Consider the following 13785-nt stretch of genomic DNA (forward strand, 5'->3'; position numbering starts at 1 on the left):
TATGTAAAATACGTATAATAATAAAATTGCAAATAAAATTGAGAATTTGATAGGAAAAAAAAAAAGAAAAAAAAAAAAATTATGCAAGAGTCTGATATTAATTCTACGCCAAGCGCCGTGTTCCCTTTCCAATTACAGTCACAATTAGAAGTTAGACTCTGAATATAATTCTTTCTGTTATATTCATGAATTAGAATTTAATTTTCAAGAAATACCGCAAAACGACGTAACTAATAACGTGACGCAACGCGTCGTTGCCGCGACCAGGAAATTAACTCGAGTGAAACTGTCCATTTTTCGTGTTTATGACCGCCGAAAGAATGTTTTGCAAAGAGAGAAACGAGCAAAGCCAATGGATTGGATAATAGATAAGGTAAGGTGAGTTTTACCGAACGTAACGAGAATTAAAATGCTTCACGGGAATTTGAGTGCAATTAATATTTATATTAAGGCGTTAAAACACGCGTTTAATTATCATATTTAATTTCATATAATTGTAACATGTAACGACGCGTTGGTAAAGCTACTGAAGAGTCTTTAAGAAAAACGAGCGCGCACTTTCTCTCTAGTAAAAGTAAGAGTTGTGATATCGCCTGCGACAAATGCGTATTCAACGAGTTCGATATTTTACTTATTCATGATGCTTTCTCTTACGATCGGATATAAAAAAAAATTCGCTGATCTAATTATCATCCATTTTAGAAACTATCAAGAGCTATTGCCGCGACTAGTAAATATCTAACAGTGAGCATTTAAAGTACAAATCGTGAGGACAACGTGGCTACGCGCATGAAAATTGCTTAACATTTAGCATATATGAATGTTATTAACGCGCCGTGCGAGATAAGAGTAAACGTCCTAGGTTCAGGTTCTAAAATTAACAGCAAGAGCCTCAACGTTTCCGTAGTGTAGTGGTTATCACGTGTGCTTCACACGCACAAGGTCCCCGGTTCGATCCCGGGCGGAAACATCTTTTGCCTGGCATAAATTTTATTTTGCTTACATGTGTTATTCCGATAAATTTATTCGAAAGTATAGCGCCGAGCAAAGTATGTCCGGGATCGAAACCGCCGGGATCAAGCGTGAAGTTTTCGTGAACAATGAACACGTGATAATCACCACACTACTGAAAATTCTAAAATGCTCTATTGTTGTAAAAATGTATGAACGTTAAAAAAATAACCTGAAAAGGTTTTTTCAATTAAATTCTTGCTTTTTCTCCGTGTGCATTTCAATTGTTTTATTACGTTCGACGTAAAATATGCTGCGCGACTCCGAGTTTCGGAATTCAAAAACCCTGCCGGGCCTCACTTAGAATGAGATACAAATTATTAGCGCTCCCGTGAGATTTCGTCGGTAGGCGTGTTTTACGCGTCAAGGACTATTCACCGGTGAATTTAGGAAACGCTGATCTTTGTGTGCACGAGAAATCGCATATGTGCTATGAGAACGTCCGATCGCCGGGGTAGGGCAGGTCGAGCCGTCTCAAGGCCAGTTAGGCACAAGGGCAGCTTCAGTCTAGTGTGAACTCGACCGCGCCCTTCGAGGTCATGCCATCCCATTCTCGCGCACGCATCTTTATTTTTCCTTCGACAAGTCAACACGGCCGGGGAGCCTCTTTGTGTTTCAGGCGCTCGAGATTAACGAGACGAGAGACGAATCAATTCGCAGATGATAATCTTTGCCTAAGTAGATTAATTAACTAATTATTTAACATCATTAGTCATCGTTACTTTCTATTATCAGATCGATATTTCGTTTCTCCTTTTTCTTTCGTTACAGAATAATCCGTACAGTTATTATAGGAATATAATTTTTTTATTGTATAAAATTCTATTTCTCTTTTAAGTGATTTAAAAAAAAATCACTCCATTAATTATCGCGATATAATAGTCCTAATTGTGTCGAAAAAAAATTTTTCCACCGGACTAAAAGGTCAGTCTTAATTCGTGTAAGAAGCTCGACGAGCATTGTCATTGCATTAATTGCCGCTGGGTAGAGAAAGATAAGTCCACTAACGTGTGCCCCCTTCGCTTCTCTCGCCCTCCAGAAATACCGAATCACTTCATAATTGGACACGCAACGGGGAATGACGAGCGGATCAAGGTCCTATCGATGAAAGGGACAAAATTGCTTCGGCGAACAGACCGAACTTTTTCGAAATTATAGGCAGCACCATTAATCACGACAAATTGTTTTATTCAATTGTAAAAGAGGAGAGGAGAGACGGAAAAAAGCTGAAAAATTTCTATCCGAGGAATATTTCAATAATATTCTCACCTGCATTCGATCGGGTGAAATACGCTGTCGTTTATTAAATAAGAATAAGCTTTTATAAAAGCCAATTTAATTCCTATAACAATATAATATTGCAGATTGCCTGTAATAAACATTGTCTTATTGATTCTTGAAGTGATTTTAAGTGCAGTTTCGAGAGACGAGGGGGTTGAGATAACCGATTCTCAGCGAGCCCGGATAGGCCGAACCTTGACTGGACGAAGAACAAGTAGGACGGGAAAAAGGGCGGCGTGGTCTGCGAGAAAAGGAGGGAAAGGGAGACAAAGAACTGAAAGAGCCCTCATTCCTTTAACGCATTGCACGCCACACTCGCTCTCTCGGCTCCCGGGGTTAACGCACTACGGTAGACACAAAAATCCCCCCAAGGTCGGTGCATCCCTGTCCGTTGGTTCGTCCGTTCCATGGTTGACCATCTCCCGCCCCACACCTCGGACAACCCCTCAGCATCCAAAGCCCCTCCAACGGGACAAATGCACCCACGCGACCGATCTTGCTCGACTTCAGGGCCGCGCAAAGAAATCTCACGATTTAAGTTGATCACGCGAGTGTAAACGTCAATCAAGTTAAAGTAATTTTTCCAAGCATATAAAATAATTATTATTTTCGAAATCAAGTAAATCCTCAAAGTGTTTGTGTATGAAAAATAAATTCTGACCTTATTGAAAATTAAAAAAAAAAAAAACAAAAACAAAAGAAAACAACATAAGTTGCGTATGAAAATAATTACTTGATTAATCTCTCGATTGATCTCGGCATACTAAAAAATAAACGAGCTAAAAACTAGAGAACCGGTGAGTGTGGAATCCACGGTTTGCCGATCACGGATTTAGATCATATGCACCGCATGACGCGGAGAAGAAATAAAAAGGAAGAGAGGAATAATTGAGAGCAAGGATATGGATTGGCATAATGCGACGAGTGCATCGGGTGAACGACCGGCGGTGCATCCAGACTGCAGACGTCCAATAAAAATATCTTACGTTAGTCTTTCTCTCTCCTGACTATCGTCTACCCTCATTCATCGTCAAATTATTTTTATTGTCGAGTAACCCGTGCAGAGCTTTTTACCAACGTCGCGGCCATTTCTTATCCAATTAAGAAAACTAACGAAACAAAAGCAGTAGATTTGTGCAAATTATTTTCACAACTATTAATTAATTATTCAAATAATATAAGAAGTTTGACAAAAATTTCACTCAACGATAATTAAATAAAGACAAAATTTCTCAGCATTAAAATTCTCAAAATTGTATTTCACTATTAACGTCATCCGATAGCGACTAACTTTAACGACTTAGGTCAACAACCAGTTGAAATAAGAATTAACCTTCTTAATTAGTTTGCAAACAGTATTTTCTAATTATATTTGGAGATTTTATTAATTTTTAAACTTTAATTACGTCTCGTATTAAATACAGTCGTAAATATCGAGGCCAATGATCCAGATGAATTTATATTCTGTCCAGCTGACCGTCTTATCTCCTCACTGATACCGCTGTAGGACAATGCACTCGCTATCGACGCAAATAAGTACGTAAAAAAGAACGGCGGATCAAAGCTTTCAACTCGAATTGCCAGAACGTACGAATTGCCATCGTGGATAAATTTCCCGCGTCTCTTTCCGCTAACGCGAGGGCTTCTGATTCACTCTAAATTATTATGTGCCGGCCTAAGAACAGTGTATTCTGGTCGAACGCTATTGTTTCCCCGCGACGCGACGTCAATCGCAGATTTCTCGAACGGCCGACCGTTAATCCCGAGTCCCGGCTCGATTCTAAAAATATCGAAAATGATCGCACACTCGATGCATTCTGTTGACAATGCTAATAATGCGCAAATAAACGTACGATTTTTACAATATTTTACAAGAATCTGCAAGATAACGAAGTAAACAGCGATATCTAATTTAAATAAATAAAAGACATTAAAATAATACTCTCGAAAATTTCGACTTGACAGACAAAAGCAATAATCACGTTTCAATTTTTATATTCAAACGACATTAATAAACTTAATTAATAATTTAAACATTCTAGAAAGAGAAAATTTGTTGAAGTTATGATTTTTATTTGGACGTCGCGTTGCACGTCGCGACTTTCAAGATGATTCGTGATATGAGTCACTAGAAATATAATCCGAATATATGGTCAGCTATGACGCACAAGGTCAAGGTTTCAAACGGTTATCAAGAAATAAATTAAACTACCTCTTTATACTGTCCGTAGCTTATACTGACGCGACAACAAGTCAAGACATGAGTAACTTCACAATTATGCGTGATATACGAGGAAAATACGGCAATACGTGCGATTGTTTGTCGATTAGCTACAATCGTAGAATCCGCGAAAGGTGTACCTCGTTATAGATTTGCGCGCTATCTTCGTCCGTATCTAATTTTAATGCATTGTTAGGCTTAACGCGGTGTTAATCGATAACATAAGCGGTGTTATATCTACCTTTAAAGCTCGCGTTACGGCAGCTGCACGTGTTGTCCTACAGACAACGCTACGAACCATCGATCAGTCGTATAGAATAGCTTTAGCTAAAACGCTACGCGCGCGCCCGATTTTACAAGTTTCTCCTATACCAAGCAGAAATTGCCGCGAAGTAGACCAATCAAAGAACCAACACGCCCGACAAGCACGTGGGGCTCCAACTGCGTTTTACCGTCGCGCGAGTTATAGCCTAGTAAATATCCTTCTAGGATCGTTCATCGTTCTAGAGCGATTCCCTTAATAGAGTACAGAGAAGGTAAATCACTCGGACGACCTCCGATTAAAAGCGTCGAGTAAAACGGCCACGGTGACCCTCGATTTGCTCTTACCTTGTTGAAGAGCAAATCGATGCGCCGAGCAGTGTCAATGTCAGCCCTAGGGCAGATGCGACCGCCGAGAGAACGCCGGCAGCCTTTGAAATTACGTCATTCTGACGTCAGTCAGCAACCCCTTCATTGCTGCCATTAGATCGGACTTACCCTTGCCACGAACGACCGACCGACCGACCGACCGACCCTTCACCCCGCGCTCGAGTCATCCAACCTGAGACGTGGACGCACCTTCGCGTCAGTCCAACCTGTTGATCTAACTGAGAATAAACTCGAGCCCTCATTATGGAAAATACCGTGATCCCGGTGCGGACGTTCTCAGATATCGATTCGCACCGGTCAGCGTCATTGAAAATGGAAAGCCGATAAAATATGCATCGTTCAATTGATGACGACGGTCTGTTTCAATCTGACTTCTTTCCACCGCGAGCGTACGTGCCGAATTTAACGATACAAATCTACAAAACTATTCTAAACTTTTTATTTTTCGCTAGAAATTTTATTTCTATCGTTTCAGGGACTTCAAGTAATTAATTCTTAATAAATAAAATTTTTCTATACTCCCATTGAACTGTTCCCACCCGATGTAATAAAATAGCATTTTTTATAAAGACAAAAGACACGTACAGATATATGGAGTGACTAATATGGGCGACACGTGGTGTCGAATTACTCGGATTTTATTGGACGATTTTCGGGTGGTCCAAGACCGAAAAAAGCTGCACGCGCATTCAAATCAAATACGAGCTGCAAAAATGGCTGGCAAGTTTTTTTTTATATTTTACGAATATCGTACTTCGAGCACCTGTCCAAAATCGAGGCTGTGCTTGGAAACAGTATTTAGCGCGCGTTAAATCCGATTGACGAAATTATTTTCCGTAAAAAAAAAAATATAAAATAAAAAAAAAATAAATCTATGATACGCCATGAGAATTAAAAGGTACAAGCCTGATTATTAGTTAAAATTTTAATTTTCAACAAAGTATTGGATGCAGTAAACCGCAGGCTGCGGACAAAGGTGGCGAATAAACAGTTCTTCCTTTTCGAGGTCAACCATCGCCCGTGCCGCACCACCTGCCGTTGATACAACCGAGCTTACGCACCACCCTCCCTCCGTGATACTTATATATTAACGTCCATTTTATAATGAAAAGATATTAATTTCCGTATAAATCTACAGAATAATGGATGAATTAAATTTCTTTATAGAAACATCAAAGAAAATCACACGTTATAAATATATCGAGTCTGTCATCGATTAAACAATATATGATAATTTACGTCAATCTCAATAATTACAATAATTACAACACGACAAATCACAGAAAACTATTAAATTTTGATCTGAATATCTCACATGGGCGTCAGTAAAAAATTAAAATTATTCAAGTACGATAATTTAAATACTATTGTTTGATAAAACGGGGTCATTTGATTTTTAATGATCCCCTGAAGCGAGTACGTACAGCCGTCTGTCGTGGGTCACGTAAACGCGGGTGCGGCAAGGGCCAGGTGTTTCATGGCGTACGCCGATTTTGTGGGTCGTCCTGGCAGACAGACACCCCGAGTCGTGCGTTTGGCACATGACTGGCGGTAACATATTTTGCTCCGTTTATGTAGGTCACAAGTTATGCACGGGGTTATAACATTCAGGGCTGTAAGAGCTGAAGTAGCTATCGGCTGTTTCGTTATATACCGCCTGACACGCCTAAGGTAACGAAACTTAACCCCGATCAATTGATTTTTGTCAAAAACCAGATGGCTAGGCCAAGAAAGTTCCGACCACAAGTTTCAAATTATTAACAGATAAATAAATTAATTAATACTGCGTTATTGCAGGCTCAATTGCGACTTAATTGCGAGAAAACGAAAGGTTTTCAGTAGCAAATTCAACAAATGCCCACCTAATCGATGAACCGTCCGCCTAATCGCCGATAAAGTAATGCGATAAAAAATCCCAGCTCGAAAGAAAAATTCACGAACAAATTTCGTAACTGTGGACACGAGCCTGACATAACGTAATGCGGTTTATTCGAGCAGGTGTTACGAGTAACGAAGCACCCGCTGCCAAAAGAGTCCAACCACCTGTCCATTTTTATCAAGCGTATTACACGCATTACATTCACACTTTGGGGGCAACGTGTCCACGTGCAGAAGGAAATGAGGTAGTCTCGAGCCACATGCTCCGAAGTACGCCGGAACTGATATTTTTGCACATCTTTCGTCTGCCAATGACTGCTAACGGTTATTAATTGCGCTTTGTACAAAACGTACCTAACAGCACGCGCATAAATCGCAAACTTTAAATTGTAAGTAATAAAAAAAAAAAGAAAGAAATGAAATTAAACAATTGAAATTACTTTCCCGATTCGCGATACGCGTCAACGTAAAATCGCCAATTAATAATCAAATAATAAATCTCTCCCAAAGGATTTTAATTCGAATTTGTTTGAAAATGCCGAAAAGATATCCGAAAAACTGATTGCACGCAGGTGCGACCCCTTTCATGAGGTATCTTCTGCGTCTTGACTTTTCAAGGCGAGCTGAGAAAGAGAAATCGTCCTTCGCGTTAAAATGAACCATTGATGGATTGCGATAGCCAATAGGCGACCCTTAAATCGTTGACAGGTGTCACTTCTTTTCTACTATTGCAAAGTACGAGCTACGTACCGACGACAAAAGACCGGGCTTCAAGACGCGATTATCTCGATCATTGTCAAAAAAAAGATCTCGAATAATGTGCAATTTAGTTGTAGTTTGTATAACAGCACGACGAAACCTTACTCCCTGGGGTAGCCTTATTATTACCGTGATCACTCTGGAATAGGTCAATCCATTCATCCGCCCATTTGTGTTAACAGATGCACGGCATGTGTACGACACCGTTGTCTCGTTTGTTTAATTTAATTACGACGCTTTCATTAAAGTTATCAACGATTAGGAATTATTAATCGCGATCTCAAACGGCAATCTCGTTAATATACTCGAGACTAAAGAATTGTGTCAAGGTTTTTTGTATATGTATAACAAATATATGTCATACATATGTACGCCAACAGTTGCACGCCAAGTCGGTATAAACAATTTTTGTTCTAATTTCGGTTCTGCTTATCGTAAAATTAATGCACAAAAATTAAATGCATTTGCAAACACAATTTATGATTTGAAAAAGATAAAGAAAAGAAAAAAAGAAGTTTTAAGAAAATGTGTTTCTATCTTTCAATCTTTCAATACTCATGTATTTCTTTTTATAGAAAATAGGCCATGTGTACCATGATGAAAAATATCTTTGATTAATTTGAACCACCGGAAATTAAATATTGACCTCGTTTGACATCGATTTAACATTTTCTGCCGCCCTGAATAACGCTGTGAGTAATGAGTATATGATGAATGACTAAGATTTCTTCTTCCTACTTCCACTATTTTTCCGAATGATTTCACCGCGACGACCCAGATTACGATTCTCAAATTACTCCAAATAAAACCACGAGACGATTCATATACACGTAATGTATTACAACGAAATAAAATTTTCTTTATATCCGGAAATATTATTATTACACTTATATGCACGCGATGTACGAATAAAATCGATATATAATTTAATTTTGGGCACCGATAATAAATAGCAATAATAAATTTTACAGTCGTTATATACAATCTTATTATTCTTATTTATTGAACAAGGGTAATTACTAATAAATTATTATTCCACGTGAACTGTGCAATGAATATAATTATAATATTGATGAAGATAAATGCAAGACGCGTCCTTAAGGTTCTTTCGCGACCTAGAAGAACGCGTGAGGTCAGTATGCGTGGGTTGTTGCACCGGGTAGGTTGTCGGATCGATACAGCTTGCACCGGGGTGTACAACCCGGCTAGCAACGACCCACCATCACATCCCACCACCCTATCCATAGCAACAGGCAGCTATTTGCGCGTGCCAGGTTAACCCGTTAGGCGCGTGTCACTCTCTGATTAAATGATGACTGCGCGATCAGCAACTTTTACCCATATTTTGAAAAACATTAAAAAGAGATATTTTCCCGCGAATCGACAGTCGGCGAAAAATTTTTTTACAAAAATCCTAAAGATATTTTATAAATCTGCTTCATATAAAAATTTAAGACAATCTGAGACTTTGCAACACGCGTAGATATTGACGACGTTATTAATCACTTTAAACGATTCTCGTGTAAACGGTCAGATGTACTTTTATACTTGTTTTATATATACCGCGAGCAATTCTAAAACCGTTTCCTAGGTGGTTTCGTGAAACGTTGAGAACAAAGAGGAGAAAATAATTTTTGACGAAGGAAAATGACGTTTCGTTGATTAAATTGTAACCAGTGGCTGGCGCCAAATATCCGGAAATGTTTCTAGGTAGGGTACCAATTTGACCTTTCTAAAAACTCGGTTAACTAGAGCCAGATTGAAAGTGGGTGTCATTGTAGATGGAAGTTCAAGTCGCAACCGGGAAATGGGTTGAAGGCTAAAGGTAAAAGGTTACAGCAAGTACTCTCATCGCTGATTCTATCAAACGCAATCTCGTCTCACCTAATGCGAAGATATGTCCTAACATCTTTGAGAGTGAAACACAACGTTTATACACTTTATAGCATTTTTATCGCGAATTTCTATAGTTCCATCTCGTTGTTATATTTTCCTACAGCTTACCAGGCGTAAGCTACTCCGCTAAAACTATGTAAATTTATCAATACGCGCGAGAAACTGTAATTTGTTTTAATATCCGCGACATTTTGAGTAATCGCACTTGCATAATACAAAGATAAAGAAGATAATACGATAATAAAATCGGTCAGAATCGACCTTGACTCCAAGACGAAAATTTTCTGAGGGTGGCGAGATCCTTAATGGTACAACGAGTAGGGAGAGCAAAGATAACGTAAATGTGTATATCAGAGAGTGGGGTCATTTTCACAGCTAGTGACCTCTAAATTCCCCAAGAACGTGCACGTGCCTACAGTGTCTCCTCTCTGGTTCTTCGCCAAGGACGAAATATTTTTGCTACTATTATTTCGTGAGCGAGGAACTCCTAATATTAATTAATAATCGAAAAGAAAATTGGTAGCGCGAAAAATAAAATCATTTATTAGCTACGCAGATGTCGTTCAATTTCTTTTTAGTTTTTTTTTTCAGCACTTAACGTGGAATTATTCGCCAAAATAAATTAATATTATTTATTATAAATATCCGTTGTTATAACAAAACAATGTAATTTGTACTGTGTCTTTCGATCTTATTATTTTCGCTGATAAAGTCAATTAAAGAATAATGCGTGGGAGTTTTTTCTTCCTTCTTGCGAGTGCTTTTACGAGGAAAAGCACTTTTCCTGAGAAACCGACTGTGTTACAACATCTAGCACCAGAATGGCAGTGAGTCGGGTCGGAGGTCAAGGCCGAGTAAATTCGCCCTACGGGAGTGCCTATTCATTCAAAAGCTTCTGTGTGGCTTCTCGACTCGACACTCGACACTCATCATTCCAAGTTTTATAACCGTCGTGACTACTAAACCGCGTTACTTTTTTTTTCTTTCAATTTATACAAAGTTGTCGATACTAATAAATGCATTAATTCCAAATATTAATGTAATACGAAGCCTCATATAAAGAAACGCTCTAATTTAAATCGTAATTTCTTTTAAATTGTCGCAGGAAGATTTAAAATATCAATTTCGTGATATTTATTAAAAAAAAAAATTTATAATACGTTATCCCCTTTAAATCTCTATGTATAATTGAAATGTCTGGTCAAATTACGTATATTGCGTCACAATCTAATCGTGGAACGATCATCCTTTCACTTATAAATCATAAAAAATGATACATGTATAACAACGATATCGCGCCTCATATAAGATGTGTAAATCATAAATCAATACTTATCTACAAAAATATTATCAAAATTATGGTTTTAAAAATAGATAAACAACCGTTTATCAAAGTACGGATTATTTTATTTTAGATAATTACTGTGTCCAATGTATAAGTAATCACGTTAACGATTAATTAGATTTCTTTGAAAAAAAAAAGTTAATTTCAAGTGCCGCAATTAAACTTTTAAGCGGCAACTTTTTACTTCAGTTACCGTTTCATTAATAAATGTTTTAATATAAGCCTTTGGCCAATTCGAAAATACAGTATCACATTTTAATGCTTTAATACAGCGACGTGCGTCACTTTAACACGTAATTCGACCGTGACCGTGAACCGTGCCGAGAAAATCGACGCGGAAAAAATGCGCACCGGTGACAACCGAGTTTTATCAGTCGTGGTGGCGCAAATAAATGGATTGAACGCGAAAAGCGGAGTGCAGAGCAAAAGGAATAAGAACGAAGAAAAACGACGATGCCAAGTTCAAGGATGCCGAAACTACGTGACCGCTCCTATTATTCAACGTGCGTAATCAAAAAAGATACATATGCGAATCAAAAAATTTGTTTTTTTTTTTAATCGCAATAAAGTAACAAAAAGCCTAACTTGGTGAACGCCGAAAAAAAAAAACGACGGTGCAACAAAATAATTTCTCTTTTTACCAAGTCACGATATTTTCCCAACTTTTTACTGAGAGAAATAACGAGAACCGATATTGCATGAAAACAACAGATGTACCAAAATTATAAATATACCTTGATAAATTCTCCTATCGTCTTTAATATACGTAAAATATCGAGAAAAACAGCCTGACACGTGTATTCCTAGAAATAAAGACGATATCCACTTTCTGAAAAGTGGAACTCTTCCGTATGATAAAGAATTACCTTGAATAACAGGTGCATTCTGACGTAACGCGTACGCTGACACGAATCCGTTCGCGATTACAAGTGTCAATCTGTTCGATCGTGTATCAGTCTGATAAAAAATGACGATTCCCACCCGAAAAATATAGAATAAATTTTTCTTTATCGAGAACTAGACGCAAAAAATATTTTTAAAAAACGGTAAAGTGCTAAACGGAAAATCCGTACGATCATCGCGGAAGAGAAGCGCACCTCTCGGTCTGAATGTACGGCACTTGCATATATAACGAGAACATTCACGGGTTAACGGCGCGGCTCGTTGAAGAGTAAACTTGTCGACCTTCGGCGATACGTCGATTACTTGAAAATAGCCGTTGTTGTTGGAGCAATGCGCGCGACACACCATGTCCTACGCACACTCGTCTCATCAGAGATGTCCTTCGTGGAGGTTCTTTTAACAGCGCGCACGTCCACATCGACCGCACGCGTTCTAACGTAGACATACACGTGACCGAGAGAGACCAAGAACGAACGGGGGAATAGCGCGATAATTAATATTTCGCCGATTAATTATCAATCAAGCAGGAAAGTAGTTCAACTTCAGATTTATTTTTCGCCGGCCAGCTCTGACACGAGGAAATAAGATATCGGCAAAGTTTTTTTTCTTCTTTTTATTTTTTATTTTAAACACGGTTCCGTTATTCGTGAAATATTAAGCACAATTCTGTTATTAAGATCATTGCGTGCGCGATTAATTGAAAGCGTTACCGTACGTCTGTTTTCAATATTACCCCTTCTCGCGATTAAACGACCAAAGTCCAGTCACGACCTTCCCCGGAGGACGATATCCTATTGATAGGAGTGGAATAAAACATTGCCCCGTGTTTTATCGGAACGTTTCACTGGCAACAACGTGACGGAGTGGCATATCGAACGCCTCGGCCTGCCGCTTCGATATTTTAAAATTAGATCACGCAGAATTTTTCGAGCTCTCTCGTGCTCTTTTAAACTTTTCGCTTACAGCATTTTCGAAACTACGGCACAAAAAATTAATCTCGACAGTTTTTTACATTGATGCTCAGTTCTCAAGTTTTAATTAAATTTTTCGTTTTTTTTTTGTATCGAGCTCGGTTTCGGGATTATTAATTGTTTCGTCGCAGTGATACGTACACGCGGAACAATGCAAGGCTATTTGATCTAATTACGTAGCGTAGACGAATGCGAGACGAATGTGAGAAGAAATGGTGTGTTACGGCTGCGTTTTTACGTAACAAAGAATTTTTATTGATTTATAAATTTTAATTATTATTATTTTACGATACGTAGACGGATTAAAAAGCGATTGTTTTATTCATTTTAATCGGAAAGTGGTCGTGAACGTAGACTACGCCGCAAGTAGTCGGGAAAGACGAAACGTCTTTCCATTTTCGAACTAAACTACTTTAGCACTACGTTACTACTACTGAAGGCAACGAATCCACGAGTTTTAATAATTCTAAATCATTTATTTAATTACATTTTAATTATATTTAATTATATTTTATTGTGGATTCGTTGTCTTAATAAAAAAAATTCGTCACTCACATTGCGATGCGATGCGGGCGAAGTTCAGCTACGAAGTTGCCAAGATATGATGATATTCTGTAACACACAAAAATAAATCTTATTTAAAAATTTGTACAAAAGAATAATTATTGATTATTTAATATAATTTCTGTATGCAACTTTAATTCATCTATTTACAGAGACATTTGATAATATAAACATTTATTTTAAAAAAATCTTTACAAGAAAGCTATAAAAAATTTTTTTTAATTTTTTCTTCTTTGTATTTATTCCTTCAATTATTACTAGGATAACTAAGTAAATTTTTTATATAATAAAAAAGATATATTTAC

General features: G+C 37.9%; 1 non-coding gene across 1 annotated transcript; it reads left to right on the forward strand.

The window, feature by feature from the left end:
- Window positions 1-897: 897 nt before the first annotated feature.
- Window positions 898-970, forward strand: Trnav-cac (transfer RNA valine (anticodon CAC)). Its single transcript has one exon. It is a non-coding gene; the product is annotated as a tRNA-Val (tRNA).
- Window positions 971-13785: the final 12815 nt, after the last annotated feature.

Source organism: Cardiocondyla obscurior, linkage group LG09, assembly GCF_019399895.1.
Source record: "Cardiocondyla obscurior isolate alpha-2009 linkage group LG09, Cobs3.1, whole genome shotgun sequence".
Taxonomy (NCBI): Eukaryota; Metazoa; Arthropoda; class Insecta; order Hymenoptera; family Formicidae; genus Cardiocondyla; species Cardiocondyla obscurior.